The sequence below is a fragment of the Schistocerca cancellata genome, chromosome 4, assembly GCF_023864275.1.
Source record: "Schistocerca cancellata isolate TAMUIC-IGC-003103 chromosome 4, iqSchCanc2.1, whole genome shotgun sequence".
NCBI lineage: Eukaryota > Metazoa > Arthropoda > Insecta > Orthoptera > Acrididae > Schistocerca > Schistocerca cancellata.
In genome coordinates, this window is record NC_064629.1 from 768,465,967 (window position 1) to 768,485,950 (window position 19,984).

The 19,984-nt window shown below is 44.7% G+C and overlaps 1 protein-coding gene across 1 annotated transcript in view; it reads left to right on the forward strand.

Moving 5' to 3' along the window:
• Nucleotides 1–19,984, forward strand: part of LOC126183736 (uncharacterized) — a 1,106,726-nt gene that overhangs the window by 335,449 nt on the left and 751,293 nt on the right. The window lies entirely within an intron of this gene.

Genomic DNA, 19,984 nt, shown 5'->3' on the forward strand with positions numbered 1-19,984 from the left:
ATAAGCGGAGCAGAGACGAATGGGGAATCATTCTAGATACCATAGGGCTTGCAAAATGAGGAAATTTACTGACAGAAGGCTCTTTGACAAAGGGCATATAATAGTACACGGTGCCTCGGAACGAGCATCGGCCGACCGGAGTGTCCGTGCGGTTCTAGGCGCTACAATCTGGACCCGAGCTGCCGCTACGGTCGCAGGTTCGAATCCTGCCTCGGACATGGATGTGTGTGATGTCCTTAAGTTAGTTAGGTTTAATTAGTTCTAACTTCTAGGCGACTGATGACCTCAGAAGTTAAGTCGCATAGTGCTCAGAGCCATTTGAACCATTTTTTTGAACGAGCATCCCTGAAAAGGCGAATCTTGTCCACCGTTCGCGTTCTGATGTCCTGAGGTTCTATGAATAGTAGTTGATGACGGAGAAACCACGACTAGGCGACTAGGTGTTGTATGACAACACCGTATCACAGAACATGGAGGTCGAAGGCTTCCCCGCATTGTAAAACGGGATAGGTGGCAATCTGTGGAAGATCTACATCTAAATCTACATCCATACTCCGCAAGTCATCATACGGTGTGTGGCAGAGGGTACTTTGAGTGCCTCTATCGGTTCTCCCTTGTATTCCATTCTCGTATTGAAACTTCCTGGCAGATTAAAACTGTGTGCCGGACTGAGACCCGAACTCGGGACCTTTCCCTTTCGCGGGCAAGTGCTCTACTGGCGGAATTAAAGCTGTGAGGATGGAGCGTGAGTCGTGCTCGGGTAGCTCAGTCGGTAGAGCACTTGCCGCGAAAGGCAAAGATCCCGAGTTCGAGTGTCGGTCCGGCACACAGTTTTAATCTGCCAGGAAGTTTCATATCAGCGCACATTCCGCTGTAGAGTGAAAATTTCATTCTACATTATCGTATTGTTCGTGGAAAGAAAGATTGTCGGTATTCCTCTGAGTTGGCTCTAATCTCTCTGATTTTATCCTCTTGGTATCTTCGCGAGATATACATAGGAGGGAGCAATATACTGCTTGACTCCTCAGAGAAGGTATGTTCTCGAAACTTCAACAAAAGCCCGTACCGAGCTACTGAGCGTCTCTCTTGCAGAGTCTTCCACTGGAGTTTATCTGTCATCTCCGTAACGGTTTCGCGATTACTAAATGATCCTGAAACGAAGCGCGCTGCTCTCCGTTGGATCTTCTCTATCTCTTCCATCAGCCCTATCTGGTACGGATCCCACACCGGTGAGCAGTATTCATGCAGTGGGCGAACAAGTGTACTGTAACCTACTTCCTTTGTTTTCGGACTGCATTTCCTTAGAATTCTTCCAATGAATCTCAGTCTAGCATCTGCTTTAGCGAAGATTAGTTTTATATGGTCATTCCATTTTAAATCACTCCTAATGCATACTCCCAGATAATTTATAGAATTTACTGCTCCAGTTGCTGACCTGCTTTATTGTAGCTAAATGATAAAGGATCTTTCTTCCTATGTATTCGCAGCACATTACACTTGTCTACATTGAGATTCAATTGCCATTCCCTGCACCATGCGTCAATTCGTTGCAGATCCTCCTGAATTTCAGTACAATTTTCCATTGTTACAACCTCTCGATATACTATAGCATCATCCGCAAAAAGCCTCAGTGAACTTCCGATGTTATCCACAAGGTCATTAATATATACTGTGAATAGCAACGGTCCAACGACACTCCCCTGTGGCACACCTGAAATCACTCTTACTTCGGAAGACTTCTCTCCATTGAGAATGACATGCTGCGTTCTGTTATCTAGGACCTCTTCAATCCAATCACACAATTGGTCTGATAGTCCATATGCTCTTACTTTGTTCATTAAACAACTGTGGAGAAGATCTGACTACGGCATAAAATGCTGGTGCAGGAACAATAGTTTCATAACATGCTGTTCAGCAAACATAGGACTCCGTAGCTCACCACCCCTGCGTGTTCCATTGTTGACCCAACGACATCGGCAATTACGACTGCAGGGACACGGGGTCATCCATAATCGGCCGTGTATCAATGCAAATGTGTCGCCTGATCGTTTGTTGTTCGCCAAGCTGATGGTCGTGTCCGGATAATCTGCCATCTGGGAGACCTGTTGCTCGTAACATGCAACGCGCCACTGGTATAGGTCGCGTGGAGCCACTATTACGTTATGGGGCCATCCATGGAACATTACGTACTAATCTAAGGTACAATAACAGCTGTGAACTAGGTGAATTTTACTGTTGACCAAGTGTATCCTTTCCCGCATGATGTCTTCCACGACGGCGATTGCATATTCCAGCAGGATACGTTGCCACATGACAAGGCTAGAATCGTATTACAATGGTTTAACGAGAATGGTAGTGAATTCATGTTGATGTCTTGGCCATGCAATTCGACTAATATGAACCCGGAGGAACACACCTCTGACGCTATCGGGCACAGTTTTGTCGCCACAAACCACCGGCCCGTGAATTTTGGGAATTGTGTGACATGTGCGAAGACATAGAATCAGTTCCACGGATAATCTCTACTGTATTGCGTTTCGAAAGTGGGCGAACGCTTTATTAAGCAGGTGGTCATACTGTTTTGGGTAATTGGCGTAACTATTGGAAATACTAGTAACTACGCCAGAAAAAACACAGTTTGTACTACTTAATGGCAAGAGGAACGCCAAAGAAAAGTCATGCAGGTAGACAGATTTAAACTGGAAGTTTTGACACCATTGGACGTGAGATTAGGTGTGGGAGTAGGAGAGAAAGAGTATTGCGAACACCCGTAGTTAGGAAAAGTGGAGAGAAAATGGCGTGACTGAGTGAGGAACGAAAAGACAGGGAAACATAATTAGGAGAAGATAGTAGCATTTTATTCATTGTTTTACAGAAATAAACTGGCCATATGATGGCTGTTAGGGAAGTGTTATGAAGTTGACAAAATGAACTGCTTCAGCTTCTTCATAAATGCAATAAGACACTGAAATGTATGCAGAGGGCAGGGCACTTTGTTCCGGAAGCGGATAGATACATAAGGTCTGATTCCATGAACAGGTGTACAAGCACACTTAGGAGCCGATGAAGTAGGCATGGCGTATGGGAACTTGTTCGTCACTGAAAGAACGCGGCCTGCTACAGATTATGCAGATACGTCCATAGCTCAGGACTTGTGTTGGCCACTACCCAACAGAAATATCACACTAGCACATAGACATTGACGAAATACCAAAATCAACTGTATAAGTACTGGTTCAACTAAACCAATATTAATTACACCAGGACATCATCAGGCATGATTTTTATGTGCAGGTAACGTCTACTGTAGTATCTAATACAATATGCACAAAACTGCTGCTTTGTTAGCATATAGACGACGCCAATGGATTTATCGATTGGCAGACAACTTTTCAGAGACTGAGGAGTGTACGGCTCTGATCTAGCATAGTGGGTAATCACTAATAGTGGTGCAGTTACAGTTATGAACCATTGCACATTGCTGCTAGATTTCCATTTGTTCCGTTAGTCACACGATGTTAATACACTACTGACCATTAAAATTGCTACACCCCGAAGATGATGTGCTACAGACGCGAAATTTAACCGACAGGAAGAAGATGCTGCGATATGCAAATTATAAGCTTTTCATAGCATTTACACAAGGTTGGCACCGGTGGCAACACCTACAACGAGCTGACATGAGAAAAGTTTCCAACCGATTTCTCATGCACAAACAGCATTTGACCGGCGTTGCCTGGTGAAACGTTGTTGTGATGACTCGTGTAAGGTGGAGAAATGCGTACCATCACGTTTCGGACTTTGATAAAGGTCGGATTGTAGTCTTTCGGGACTACGGTTTATCGTATAGCGACACTGCTGCTCGCATTGGTCGAGATCCAATGACTGTTAGCGGAATATGGAAATGTGGGTTCAGGAGGGTAATACGGAACGCCGTGCTGGATCCCAACGGTCTCGTATCACTAGCAGTCGAGATGACAGGCATCTAATCCGCAAGGCTGTACCGGATGGTGCAGCCACGATTCGATCCCTGAGTCAACAGATGGGAACGTTTGCAAAACAACAACCATCTGCACGAACAGCTCGACGACGTTTGCAGCAGCATGCACTATCAGCTCGGAGACTATGGCTGCGGTTACCCTTGACGCTGCATCACCGACAGGAGCGCCTGCGATGGTGTACTCAACGACGAACCTGGATGCACGAATGGCAGAACGTCATTTACTCTGACGAATCCAGGTTCTGTTTACAGCATCATGATGGTCGCATCAGTGTTTGGCGACATCGCGATGAACGCACATTGGAAGCGTGTATTCGTCATCGCCATACTGGCGTATCACCCAGCGTGATGGTATGGGGTGCCATTGGTTATACGTCTCGGTCACCTCTTGTTCGCATTGACGGCACTTTGAACAGTGGACGTTACATTTCAGATGTGTTACGACCCATGGCTCTACCCTTCATTTGATCCCTGCGAAACCCTACATTTCAGCAGGATAATGCACGACCGAATGTTGTAGGTCCTGTACGGGCCTTTCTGGATCCAGAAAATATTCGACTACTGCCCTGGCCGCACATTCTCCAGATCTCTCACCAATTGGAAGCGTCTGGTCAATGGTGACTGGGCAACTGGCTCGTCACAATACGCCAGTCACTACTCTTGATGAACTGTGGTATTGTGTTGCAGCTGCATGGGCAGCTGTACCTGTACACGCCATCCAAACTCTGTTTGAGTCAAAGCCCAGGCGTATCAAGGTTGTTATTACGGCCAGAGGTGGTTGTTCTGGGTGCTGATTTCTCAGGATATATGCACCCAAATTGCGTGAAAATGTAGTCACATGTCAGTACTAGTATAAAATATTTTTCCAGTTAATACCCGTTTATCATCTGCATTTCTTCTTGGTGTAGCAATTTTAATGGCCAGTAATTTAATTGCTACATGGAACAAAAATAGCAGTATCTTCTTCTATCTCTGACTCCTCACTGTGTCAACTGTGGTACCCACACATTTGAATGTTATAATACATTCTGCTCTTCCCAACAACAATCCTCATGATCTAAAGAATAACATAGGAATTTGTGTCTATTTTGTGACTTGCGTGTATATTTCTATAATGCTCTTACAGAGCCCTTCCTACTCTGCAGCTGTGGCTACTGACTTCCAAGAATCCTCCCGGTAGTGCCGTTTTTGTGACGATCTCCTATAGAATAAATAGTTCATCTCCAATATACACTTCTGGAAATTGAAATGAGAACACCGTGAATTCATTGTCCCAGGAAGGGGAAACTTTATTGACACATTCCTGGGGTCAGATACATCACATGATCACACTGACAGAACCACAGGCACATAGACACAGGCAACAGAGCATGCACAATGTCGGCACTAGTACAGTGTATATCCACCTTTCGCAGCAATGCAGGCTGCTATTCTCCCATGGAGACGATCGTAGAGATGCTGGATGTAGTCCTGTGGAACGGCTTGCCATGCCATTTCCACCTGGCACCTCAGTTGGACCAGCGTTCGTGCTGGACGTGCAGACCGCGTGAGACGACGCTTCATCCAGTCCCAAACATGCTCAATGGGGGACAGATCCGGAGATCTTGCTGGCCAGGGTAGTTGACTTACACCTTCTAGAGCACGTTGGGTGGCACGGGATACATGCGGACGTGCATTGTCCTGTTGGAACAGCAAGTTCCCTTGCCGGTCTAGGAATGGTAGAACGATGGGTTCGATGACGGTTTGGATGTACCGTGCACTATTCAGTGTCCCCTCGACGATCACCAGTGGTGTACGGCCAGTGTAGGAGATCGCTCCCCACACCATGATGCCGGGTGTTGGCCCTGTGTGCCTCGGTCGTATGCAGTCCTGATTGTGGCGCTCACCTGCACGGCGCCAAACACGCATACGACCATCATTGGCACCAAGGCAGAAGCGACTCTCATCGCTGAAGACGACACGCCTCCATTCGTGCCTCCATTCACGCCTGTCGCGACACCACTGGAGGCGGACTGCACGATGTTGGGGCGTGAGCGGAAGACGGCCTAACGGTGTGCGGAACCGTAGCCCAGCTTCATGGAGACGGTTGCGAATGGTCCTCGCCGATACCCCAGGAGCAACAGTGTCCCTAATTTGCTGGGAAGTGGCGGTGCGGTCCCCTACGGCACTGCGTAGGATCCTACGGTCTTGGCGTGCATCCGTGCGTCGCTGCGGTCCGGTCCCAGGTCGACGGGCACGTGCACCTTCCGCCGACCACTGGCGACAACATCGATGTACTGTGGAGACCTCACGCCCTAGGTGTTGAGCAATTCGGCGGTACGTCCACCCGGCCTCCCGCATGCCCACTATACGCCCTCGCTCAAAGTCCGTCAACTGCACATACGGTTCACGTTCACGCTGTCGCGGCATGCTACCAGTGTTAAAGTCTGCGATGGAGCTCCGTATGCCACGGCAAACTGGCTGACACTGACGGCGGCGGTGCACAAATGCTGCGCAGCTAGCGCCATTCGACGGCCAACACCGCGGTTCCTGGTGTGTCCGCTTTGCCGTGCGTGTGATCATTGCTTGTACAGCCCTCTCGCAGTGTCCGGGGCAAGTATGGTGGGTCTGACACACCGGTGTCAATGTGTTCTTTTTTCCATTTCCAGGAGTGTATCTCTCTTCTTATGGATTATCGATATGTTATTTTCATTCAGATATGTATGAACTGCTACGTGTTGGTGCTTCGAGATATTTCAGTGATACGACTGACTCCGTATGTGATTCATATTTCATGAAGTGAAAGAAAATAATTTCTTTGTGTGTTATCATCTCGAAATCTGTTCGCACATTTCGAATTTAAAATACTTCCTCAGGGAACTCGTGTCATATGCAAAACGTCTAAGTTATCAGCTACAAATAACCACTACTAGATGCAAAAGAGTGGTCATGTCACATTTTCCTGCGCCATATAAAAAAATCATGCCTGATGCAGCATGGCTGTTTACGAATTTCCCTCCAATCTGAAATATGGCTAGATATTCTTACAAACATACTTTGGCCGGCCTGTGTGGCCGAGCAGTTCTAGGCGCTACAGTCTGGAACCGCGCGACCGCTACGGTCGCAGGTTCGAATCCTGCTTCGGGCATGGATGTGTGTGATGTCCTTGGGTTAGTTAGGTTTAAGTAGTTCTAAGTTCTAGGGGACTGATGACCTCAGAAGTTAAGTACCATAGTGCTCAGAGCCATTTTTGAAGCATACTTTGTTTGGTAGATACTGATGTGATACAGAAATTTCAAATTTCAACTGACCTGTGTCAAGCGGTTTTCGTAGATGAGCGGTGTGCTACAGGGAAATTAGACCCCTAGCCAAATGAGTTACAAAAAGAGCAGTGTCTTCCGTACTAATTAGTTGCAGTGCAACAGACATGGCGTCAAGACCTGACAGTCATGTTTATTTCATTATACCGAACCACCTGGTAATACTGTAAACGCCTCTTTAGAGTATAAAGCGTCGGAATTTTACACACATGACGTCTGAAGCGTTAGAGCAGTAAAGAATGAGATAAATACGGAATTGCCGGACGTCCCAAGCCCATGCGTTTGCTTTATTACGTTGAGAGTGAAAACTGTCAGTCGTGTAGCGCCCAAGGGTTGCGCTTCTCCCCAGGTTTTACCTTTGCGAATGCCAGGTCGATTCGCAGGGCATGTTGTACACCAGAGCTTCCCAACCTGTCTGAAAGAGCAAGAGAAATAACCAGCAGCTCCGCAAGATCCTACATAGACTGCAATAAACTAACGAGTCCATCCCACGCGTTTACGCATTGTTAATGACAATGCAATAGTAATGAAAAGGAACGTAGCATATTACACTGTGGTGGGTGCTACTGAATTTCCGACTCGGACTTAAATTAAAAAGGAGAATAATAAATGAAAAGCACCAGTTTGCTTCTGTTCTACAATATTATTTTTATTGCTAACCGGTTTTCAGCTTACAAGGCCATCTTCAGGCATTTACTGAGTATTATCACCAAAGAAGTTAAATGTTAGCAGACAACATTCAAAGAGAAGTAACACATCTAGAGTGAAGTAGAAACATACAGTGAGTAACATCTTTGCAATGAAATAGTAAAAACTGAACAGTACATAAATAACAATGGAATTGACAGGAAAACCTTTAGCACAAAATAAGAATAGCATGCCTACATAACAGTTTCTATTGATAAACAAAACTATTGAAATAAGATAAAATTAGTACTAAGCAAGGCTGCATCAAGAGGTATGAAACGTGGAGAGTGATACACAACCAATTAAAAAAGAAGAGACAGTTGTCAATGTAAATACAGAAATTACATTGACAACTGCCTCTTCTTTTTTAATTGGTTGTGTATCACTCTCCATGTTTCATACCTCTTGATGCAGACTTGCCTAGTACTAATTTTACCTAATTTCAATAGTTTTGTTTATCAATAGAAACTGTTATGTAGGCATGCTATTCTTATTTTGTGCTAAAGGTTTTCCTGTCAATTCCATTGTTATTTATGTACTGTTCAGTTTTTACTATTTCATTGCAAAGATGTTACTCACTGTACGTTTCTACTTCACTCTAGATGTGTTACTTCTCTTTGAATGTTGTTTGCTAACATTTAACTTCTTTGGTGATAATACTCAGTAAATGCCTGAAGATGGCCTTGTAAGCCGAAAACCGGTTAGCAATAAAAATAATATTGTAGAACAAAAGCAAACTGGTGCTTTTCATTTATTATTATAATGTTGTTCTACCAAGAACCGACGGAAGATTCTGTTAATATAAAAAGGAGAAGTCATGAGATGCCATGTCGCACCTCTTGACGACTATAGACTCTGATTAAATACACATATGAGGTGTACAGTAGCTGTGTTAGTGTTACAGCAGAGAAAAATGAACATCTGTAACGAAGTTGTATAATAAACCTATAGTTTTCTTATGAAAGGGAATATCCAGTTTAGTGAGAGCAAATGGCTTCTTTGTACCAAGAAGTGGAAAATCGAAGAGAGGCAAAAGAGAAGGCAGTATCACAAAACATTCTACCGGGAAGAATAACACTGGATTGTTAGTAACTGCCGAAGGTGGTGGGTCAATTCTGACAGACAACATGGAAAAAAAACTGCTTTATATTAAGGGTTGTAGAGGGAAACGTACCGTTATGTTAATGTAGACAAAGATTAGTCTCCAAAGAAAAAAGTAAATGAAAAGTTGTATCGGACTGTGAGCTTTGTTTAAACAAGATATAGCCATGTAAGTGGAAGAGGATACCGAAAGTATGTAGCCGTGAAAAGAGAAGTGGATAACCAAATTCGGTAGCGCAGTTGTTAGCGCACTGGACTCTCATTTCGGAGGACGACGGTTCGAACCCTCGTCCGGCCATCCTGATCTAGGTTTTCCGTGATTTCCCCAAGTCGCTTAAGGGAGATTTAGTAATGGTTCCTACGAAAAGGGCATGGCCGCTTTCCTTCTTCATCCTTCTCTAATTCGAGCTTGTTGTCGACGAGACGTTAAACACTAATCTCTTCCACCTCCTCCTCAGGACGTGGGTAATGGAAAGACCACAATGAAATAATGAAATAGTTTAGATAAATCTGAAGTGAAAAAAAGTGACTTTATGAAACGGATTGTGGTCATTTATATCTGAAATAGTTTTATACTTATAGTCACTATCAGTTTTTATTCCTACCTGTACTCATAGTTCAAAAGTAACTGCACAGCATACAGTATATCGGTTTCACGAAAAATCAGTCTAATCTAAAAGCTGTAAATTATACCAAATACCCTGGGTATTACTATCACGAACAACTTCAACTGGAAGGAAGACATAGAAAATGTGGGGAAGCCTAATCAAAGAATGGGTTTTATTGGCAGGACACTTAAAAAATGTAACAGGCCTACTAAGGAGACTGCCTACACTACGCTTGTCCGTCCTCTTTTAGAATATTGCTGCGCGGTGTGGGATCCTTACCAGATGGGACTTACGGAGTACATCGAAAAAGTTCAAAGAAAGGCAGCACGTTTTGTATTATCGCGAAATATGGGAGAGAGTGTCACAGAAATGATATAGGATTTGGGCTGGAAATCGTTAAAAGAAAAGCGTTTTTTGTTACGACGGAATATTCTCACGAAATTCCAGTCACCAACTTTCTCCTCCAAATGCGAAAATATTTTTTTGATACCGACATACATAGGGAGGAACGATCACCACGATAGAATAAGGGACATCAGAGCTCGTACGGAAAGATACAGGTGTTCATTCTTTCCGCGCGCTATACGAGATTGGAATAATAGAGAATTGTGAAGGTGGTTTGATGAACACTCGTCCAGGCACTTAAATGTGATTTGCAGAGTATCCATATAGATGTAGATGCAGATGAAAAATACCCAGACACCCCACGTAACGCGGAATTGATCACTATATGTCACGAGGGGCGGAGCCGCTAATATAAAAGTAGGCAGAGAGTACTGTCTTGTCAATAGAAATGCAGTAACAGCAGAATGAGTAGGTCAGGTGACTTCAATGACTTCGAACGTGGACTAGTCATTGGATGTCACCTGAGTAATAGAGCCATCAGGGACATATCAACCCTTCTAAAGCTTCCCACGTCCTCTGTTGGTGACGTGAGTGTGAAGTGGGAACGCGAGTGAATAGGCACAGCTAGACAAATACAAGGTAGAAACTTGGAAATTAGTGGCAAGTTCCTGTGGGACCAAACTGCTGAGATCATCCGTCCCTCGACTTACACACTACTTAGTCTAACGTAACCTAACTTAGGCTAAGGACAACACACACACACCCATGCCCGAGGGAGGACTCGAACCTCCGACGAGAGGAGCCGCCCGAACCGTGGCAAGGTGCCCAGACCGCGCGGCTACCCCGCGCGGCAGGTAGACCTCACGTACTGACGGAGAGGGACCGTCGAGTATTGCGTAGGGTGGTTGTAGAAAATCACATGCAATTAGTGGAAGGAATCAATCGTGAGTTCCAAAGTCCTACCAACAGTCCATTTGCGCTATGAGTGTGCGAAGGTAGTTAAAAAGAATGGGATACAATGGGAGAGCCGTCCCCTCCGTATTAGCCTCACATTCCTGTGATTAGTGCCCAGCGGCGCTTCCGGCGGTGAAAGAGTGACGTCACTGGAAAATGGATGACTGGATTTGAGTGATTTATACTGAGAAATCAAGCCATACCCTGTGGCAATGTGATGGAAGGATTAGGGTTTGGCAAATGCCCGGACAACGCTACCTGCGACCGAGTGTAGTGTCAACAGTGAAATTTGGGGGAGGTAGTACTATGGTGCACTGTCCTGACGTAGGTTAGATGAGGCGTATAAGTGGTTCAAGTCAGACTGCCCTTTCCAAGCGGTCAGGAGAAAATGCCGGAAGATAAACTTCCAGTGATGGCAGGTGATTCCTCAGATCAGCACCAATCACATTTACACGGCACCTATTTAAAGGTAGGGATTTTGGGACTCGATAACGATACTTACAGGACACTCGAGGAACTCAAGAGTCTGAATAGTACATGTTTACTGCATTCAAACGAAACCACTGTACCGAAGGGTGTTTCTAGGTATGAGAAAAATCAAAAAGTTCGACTGTTGACACAATAGAAGTCAATGTCCGAGTTCAAGGGGTGAGAAACAGCTAAATTTAGCTGTCTCTAGTAGCATATTAAAATTCAAACATCTGAGAAAACAGATGGCAGCAGATGGCACACAAACAAGCACGCTTCATGTTCGTGCTCTACAGATCGAACAGAACACCCATGAGCCAACAGAGTTACACAGAGGAGCTAAACACAATAAAAAATAGCAGAGGAAAATGGTTGAAAGTTCCATATGATAGAGAAATTAAACCAACAAACTTGTAAACGGAAAAAGAACGAACGCTCCAAACACACATAAAACCTTACCCAACACAGAACAATACAACACACAAAAACAACGACCACATACAAGACACAACAGTGCAACAACACACACACCACTCAAAATTGCACGTACTCACATACATTAACAAAATCGTCCACAGAATAGGCAACATAAGAAGAAAGAGGGACTACAAATAGGATACAGGACAGACAACACAACACAGAAAAAACTCAGAACACAGGAGACACTCACACACAAATTCAGCACATAAGAAATATACGAAGTCACATACAGCACTTGCCAATTACTATACATGGGACAAACATGCAGGAGCTTTAAAACAAGATGTTCACAACACTGCAGATCCCCAAAAAGTAACAGCACCCATAGCACATTTTCTGACCACCTAATAGCCCACAACCACAATCAAACTACAATAGCAATAAACTTAAAAATACTGCAGTCCAGCTACAGCCTATACCACATACTAACAATAGAAGAAAACTTCCACACACGAGTACATAAGGTAATAGCAGAAGGCAAACAATTTTTAAATGAATACAATGCGCTCTGTCAAGGCACATTACTGAAAACATTAAAGGAACTTTGCAGAAAAGGCAACACAAGCAGCTAAAGGAGCTTATACACATACACATAAAAGCGCTCGCACACGCACACGCATACACACACACACACACACACACACAGAAAAAGAGAAAAAAAAGTAAACAAAATTTAAATTCCGCGCCAAACTCACTCGCGAACAAATCAACGCCGACGGTTTCAGGATACACAACAACATACACCGTGTTTTGCGAAGTAAAAAGACGATTGCAAAACCGAAAATACGCAAAGTACATTTAATATATGTGAACAGTGCCCTCTGAACAAGAAAGAAGAAAGATCAGTCACAGCAAAACGTGAGTAATAACAACTATACACACAAAACATGTCGCCACACAAAAATCACGTTTTATAAAAATCAAGGTGTAGGTTAACTCGCCGATAAATTTCACATTTACATCGTTGGTTTGCAGATGACAACCTATCAGTGCAGGACACCATGCAGATGATCCTGCAAAACCATATTATGTAACATCAAGATAAGAACAAAAACTAACAAAACCTTTCTTTATACCTCATTTTGTTAGATCAGCTAAAACCTCAAATATTTCACTTTTACAGTTGTCCAATAAACCAAACTCACTAATGATGGCACAGAGGTGCTGAAACATGGTTGAGTAACAAGAAGAAACAATGCTTTGCATAAAACGCGGAACCTATATCCAATAATGTGTCCAGATAGTTTTGATCAGATGACGTATAGCAGATACAAAATATGTGTCGCCGGGAAATGAGATACGCGGGAAAAATTGTTTGGATGAGTACTGAAGTATTTAAGGACGGACAGTAAAAGATACTTCACTTTATGGACGCTAGATTTAGGAAGTGGCCTAAAAAATTATATAAAATATTTGCGAGAAAAAACCTTTTGCGAAGTATTTTATCGTTTCAGACATTTGTTTTCCATGGCGTTCCTCTTTCAATTAAACTGTATTGTAATTTGCAGCCGGCCGGTGTGGCCGTGCGGTTCTAGGCGCTTCAGTCTGGAACCGCGTGACCGCTACGGTCGCAGGTTCGAATCCTGCCTCGGGCATTGATGTGTGTGATGTCCTTCGGTTAGTTAGGTTTAAGTAGTTCTAAGTTCTATGGGACTGATGACCACAGATGTTAAGTCCCATAGTGCTCAGAACCATTTGAACCATTTTTTTGTAATTTGCACCCAGCAATCAATGAATGCGCTATCTGAATCGGATACGCCGCTGTTACGTAAAAAGAAAACATTACTAGTGCTCTATTCCGATAGCCGGCCAACATAGACACTCACGTGTAATTTCTCTACACTCCCATCAGATGACTGAACGAAACAACTACCGGTATGGATTCCGCAACTTCCTCGACAACAGTTTTCTAGCAAGTTCTCTCAACAGCACAGCTATCTTGCCATTAAAGACTTCTTTACTCTTATATTTGAATCCTACGGTTATGTCGCTTAACTGGACCTGTATTTTGATTTCAAACTCTTTGTGAATGGATGTTTTTATTTAAGACAACTGTGGATTTGTTCAGCGGTATTAGTTTGAGGTCACGTTGCTGGCAGTCGTAATGTTTGCTCTTGACTGCGTTTCTGGCCATCGACTTAGCTTCAATATTGGTTTCCACGCGATACATGGTTCACGGCAGTGAACTCCTTGTCCAGCGAAGTGAGCATTGCTGCATCCCATACTACAGGTTGTAGCACTTCGGAAGCGACTGGCTGTGTGCCCTGGCCTGCTCAAGGCAACGATAGATGTCTCTGCGGTCAGGATATTGCGGTCGTACACTGTGGTAGCCTTTCTAGCTGACGAAGTAAAACAGCTCAGCTCGATATATCATCAAGTGGCACGTTCATTGTAATTTTGGAAGCTATTGCTTCCTGTACACCCTTCGTAACTGAAAACCTGTCAACTTCATTCTCGCAACCTGCGTGAATTTTATAGAAAACAATAAGTTCCCCACCGGTAAACAAATATCTGTGTATGTATAGTACCCGAGAGATTCGGTAGCTCAGGTCTTTGAGGCCATCCTCTCTCACCGTATTCATCGCCATCTTAACCAACACCACCTCCTTCCCCTTACCCAATGTGACTCCCGGCCTTCCTTCTCCGCCCACAACCAGCTCCGTAACCTTACCAATCTTCTTTCCCTCTAACTTAACTCCCGTCGCTTCGCTATCTTTGTTTCCCTTGATCTTCAGAACGCCTATGACCGTGTCTGGCATCCCGGGCTCCTCTTCAAACTCCAGACCTATGCTCTCCCCATCAACTTCGTCCGTCTCGTTGCTTCCTTCCTCTCCGTGGTCCCTCCTATGTGACTATCCATAATTCCAACTCCTGTACTTTCTATCTCTCTGCCGGCTTGCCCCAAGGTTCTGTCCATTTCCCGTCTCCTCTATCTCCTGTACACTGCTGATATGCCCAAACCTCCTCCACCTGTTCATCTTCTCCAGTTTGCTGATGACACCGCCTTCCTAGCCCTTTATCCTACCCTTCAACTGTCCCAACGTAACCTCCAAACCCACCTTGACCAATTCACTGCTTGGTGCAACCAGTGGTTCCTCCGTATCAACCCCTCCAAGACCCAGGCGATCATCATAGACCGCACCACCCGCTCCTTCCGTCTCCATGATTTCTACCTCACCATTTATGGCTGTCCTATCCACCTCACTCCTACCCTCAAATACCTTGGCCTCATCCTCGACCGCCACCTCACCTGGACTCCCCATCTCCTTACCATCCAAAACAAAGCTCATAACTGACTCCACCTCGTGAAACTCCTGTGCGGCCGGACGTGGGGTCTGCATCCTTCCACCATCCTTCACACCTACAAATCCTTGATCCGCCCCATCCTCTGTTACGCCAGCGTAGCTTGGATTTCCGCCCCTCCCTGGTTCTATAAAGTCCTCCAAATCCTCGAACGCCATGCGCTCCGCCTCGCCTTCCGCATCCACCTTCCATCCCCCTCGCGCATCCTCTATGACCTCATCCCCTTCCCCCACCTTCTCCTTTTCATTGAACACATCCGCACACTATATATTGTCCGCTGCCTTGATCCCCCTCAACCCCTGCTGTCTCCCTTCCTCTCCACCCCCAACCAATTGCCGCGCCTTTACCGCTGTGTCCCACCCTTTCTCCATCTCCACACCCTCTATCTCCTTTCTCAACGGAACTTCCACCATCTACCCCTCTGGACGGTGAGCTTCGCCCCGACATCTACCCTTCCTACCGACTCTAACCCCATTTTTCTGCCTCCTCGTGAGGGCTCCCTCTCTTCCCTCTCCCTTCTCCTGAGTGGATTCCCCCCCCTTCTCCCCCTTCCTCTCTTGTGCTCCCTTTCAGTGTCTCTGCACTCCCCCTGCCTCGTTTTCCCTCTTCATCACCTGCCCCACCAGTCTCCTGCCCTTTAGTGTACCTGCTGACACCCCTACTCTCTTCATCCCGCCTCCTCCCCTGCTGCCCCTTGCTCTCCCCTCCTTTTCCATCCTCTCTGACCTTTCCCTCAGCAGGTCCCACCTGTCAGTTTTATTCTTCATTGTGTGTGCTCCAAGTGGGTTTTAAGTGTGCTCTTCTGGAGTGTTTTTAATACTGTGGCCAACTTTTAACCTGTGCATGTGCATTCAGTGTTTTCTTTGTGTTTACTTTCTGGTGACTTTTTTAATTGTCCCCTATGAACGTCTCCATATGGGGCAGGGGAATAAAATCACAATAAAGAAAAAAATCGGTAGCTCGGTCAGGAAATACTAGACTACTAACCTAAAGCTCTGGCTTATATCCCACACTGATACTACGTGTTTCTTTTTTTCGTTTATCGCTTATTACACATTTGGTCACGATTTCTTAACGTCAAAAACTCGAAGTTGCACCGTGGTACGGAGCCAACATTAAAATGGATCAGCCATTTCTAAGGTTAGGCTAATATTCCAATTTGGTATGGGTTCCACACACTTGACAAGTAGTCAAACAGAAAGGGGGGGGTGGGCACGAATGTTCTTTAAGCAGTTCCATTTATAGACAACGCCTTTAGTAGGTCTTGGAGTACGCTGCTATGAAAAACTTTAATTAGTCTCAAATCTCCTTTTCAAAATGTATCTTCCATTTTCTCGAAAGCTGCACTGTCTAATCCAAAACTCTCTATTTCCATAATGATCACATGTTAGTGGCAACGTTACGGAGTGTTTTACTGATCTGATTTGTATCCGCAATTGGACACAATTAAATTCTTTCACAGTCAATGTCCTTCTCATGCACCAAATAAATCAAATGCATCCCGTAAACGTTTACGACAAACGATGCTCTGGTATCTAGGAGAAGTTTCGTGGATTCATTTCATTTCTGACGCACGTATTTGAAAACTCGCGGAACTCTCTCAGCAGTTCGCAAGAAAATCTGTTTTGAACATTACAGCTAGGGAGAGTCACATTGTTGTCACCATTCTGCAAAGTCTGCAGACCCATCTATCGGTTCGTACTGAACGACCAAGCTGCCTTTGTTAAGACGCGATCAACTTGTAGCCAGTCAGCACCATATTTACAGGACACAGGGTGTGTAACCGCGCGGGGTAGCCGCGTGGTCTAAGGGCGTCTTGTCACGGCCCGCACGGCTTCTCCCGTCGGAGGTTCGAATCCTCCCTCGGGCATGGGTGTGTGTGGTGTCCACAGCTTAAGTTATTAAATTAAGTAGTGTGTAGGCTTAGGGACCGATGACCTCAGCAGTTTGGTCCCATAAGACCTTACCATATATTTAAAAAACAGCGTGTCCCATGCAATGAACAGGCGTGCTGGGCGCTATCTGTGTACCAGCTAAGTGGGCTGTGTGTCGGTAGGCTGTGGAGGACTTCATGAGTGCCGTTCCCGTACCTTGGTGTAGTTACTGCAGCGCAGCGAAGCGGCACATTACTTCGCTTCGACAACGAGCGAATGTCTCTCCAAGCACTGGCCGGTTATAGTGTTGCTTATTGGAAAGCTAGGGTCACGTCTACATACCCACTGGAACAGAGCGTTTCCGATCACTTAAATCCTGCCTAGTCGTCAAATTTTAATCCTGCCTAGTCGTCGAATATGGGGTATCTTGGAAACCTGCTTTCTCGGATCGCTAGACAAACAATTCAAACAAATCGTATTAATGAGTTTTATTACGAAAAGTAAATGACAATACTTAACTTTGAGAATTACATAGATGTGTCGCAAACAAAGGGTGACATCCGAAACAAACAAGCTTCTTCAGTATAACAGCTCTAATACAAGCGAAGTAATGGGCTTTGACCCTTCTATTCAGGTCGCTAGTCTTGAAGCTTATCTTCGACTGGCCCGCGACCAGTCCGGCGTGACGCTTATGTCCTCTTCGCGTAGAGGTCACTGCTGTCGCATCGTCGTCCTGGAGAGGGGTCGGTCAGCATGCTGTTTGCTGACGTCTTGTCACAGCCCTCTCTGCTCTATCGTTCCCGGCTAGCGTGCCGGCGCTTGACGTCACGCCGTAACACGATCCCTTACTGGTTGTTGGTGATACCAGAGACTTATAATTAGAAGGTCGTGTCACTATCGGAAATTAGTCTGATCTTACCAATCAGCTCTGTCAAGAGAGAAAAATTCTGATTTTGTCTTTATTTGGCAAACAAATAGAAAACTAGGCACAATGGAGAAAGCAAAAAGACGATATGTACTGCCTTCTAAATATTTTTGACCCTTTGTGTTTATATTTTCTCTAACAAATAAATGTTGACGTTTTGAAATATTTATTCATCACGTATCCTATTCTTCCTGCAGTGTGTAGAATTTACCATACGGCATCTGACAAGAATGTCAATTACGAATTTTGTTTTGCTATTACGGCACGAGTCTACCATTTTGTTAGACAGCACTCTTTCACCGTTCAGTACATCGCTGAGCGACGCGCTCTTTACTGACTACGTACCATGAACAACAAAAGAATACAATCGTTGCTCACACTGTCCTCAAATGTGGCGTGTGGCCTGTCCGTGGAGTGCAGCAACACCGACTCAAAGGAAGGCCTCGGCGCTTGTTCGTGACGTCACGTCAGATAGGCACGGTGAACGCCAGGTCTGTTGCAGACATACTCATAATTGTGGTGTCTCCCTCTCTGACACAGGAAAATGTGAAACTATAGGCGGTAGTTGACCAACACACATTGTTCTCAGAGATTTCTGCAATCAATTAATTGTGCAATTCATTACACCTCTTAACAAATAGTGTACTCCTGAACTTAAATTTCCACCTTTTTTAAGGATTGGCATACAAAAACAACTTCATGGTCCAGCAGCAACAGAATTCGTGCTTCTTTACCTTATTTGAAAATCTGAGGAAGTTACGCTTGTACTGGGTTGCTTTTACAAGAAACTGTGAACATATTGGTGCTCTTCTTTAGGTATCTTGGTTGTCTATGGGGTGAGGAGCACTGAATGTTAATGAAATATCTTGCGATTGTACACGTTGGGGGAGGGGGTGGGGGACAGAATAAGAGGCAAAAGAGAGATACTTGTTTTATCAAATAAAAATTTTTTAGCTTATAAACTTTCTCCTTTCAGTTGCAAGAGGGGAATCTTTATCTTTTCTAATGTGCATGTTTAAATGGTTCAAATGGCTCTGAGCACTATGGGACTTAACGTCTATGGTCATCAGTCCCCTAGAACTTAGAACTACTTAAACCTAACCAACCTAAGGACATCACACAACACCCAGTCATCGCCGCCGGGAATCGAACCCGGGAACGTGCATGTTTAAAAAAGTTTAAGCTCAGCAGTATTTTCGATGTATGAAGCTATTTTGTTTCCTGTTTAGAATTCCTTTCGTTGAAAACGACTGTAATCTAATGACTAGCAACAGTTGAACATTTACACATGTAAATTAGTTCACATTTTCAGTGACGATGTCAAACGAAAATAAATAAATAGGTAAATAAAAGAAACGAGTTAATTGTAAGGGCGTTGGGGTAAGTTTCGATAACTAAATGGATCAAGTAAATACAGTTACTTGAATGTAAAATTTCCGAAGCTTGCAATGGGGCAAAGCATCTTCTAATATTGATCTATGTTTGTTTCGACAGGATTCAGTAATACAGAACTACGATCTTCATTTGTAGCTTTACGATAGTAAGAAAATCTTTCATCTAAATAAAACTGCAGAATCCAAAACAACACCAAACATTTTGTCCAAAAATAAGAGATTTATAGTGATAAGCACTCCCAGGCGTTTCTGCCTGCAGCAGATCTGGCGTTCGCCATGCTTAGCTGACGTGACGTCACCAACAAGCGCCGAGGCCTTCCTTTGAGTCGGTGTTGAGTGGAGCCTGTCCGGGGCGGTTAACGCACGAGAACTGAAGTGTCGGTGTGCAGCGCAGCGATACGGCTCAGTAGAAGCTTCTCTCTGCTGGCCGCGTTCTGTGTGACAGCTGCAGTGGGTGTGAATGAGGATCGTTGCCCTAGTTGGCCCCTGATGCCGCAGTAGAGCGTCGGCGGTGGAGCGCAACGACATGGCTTATACTCGTTCTTC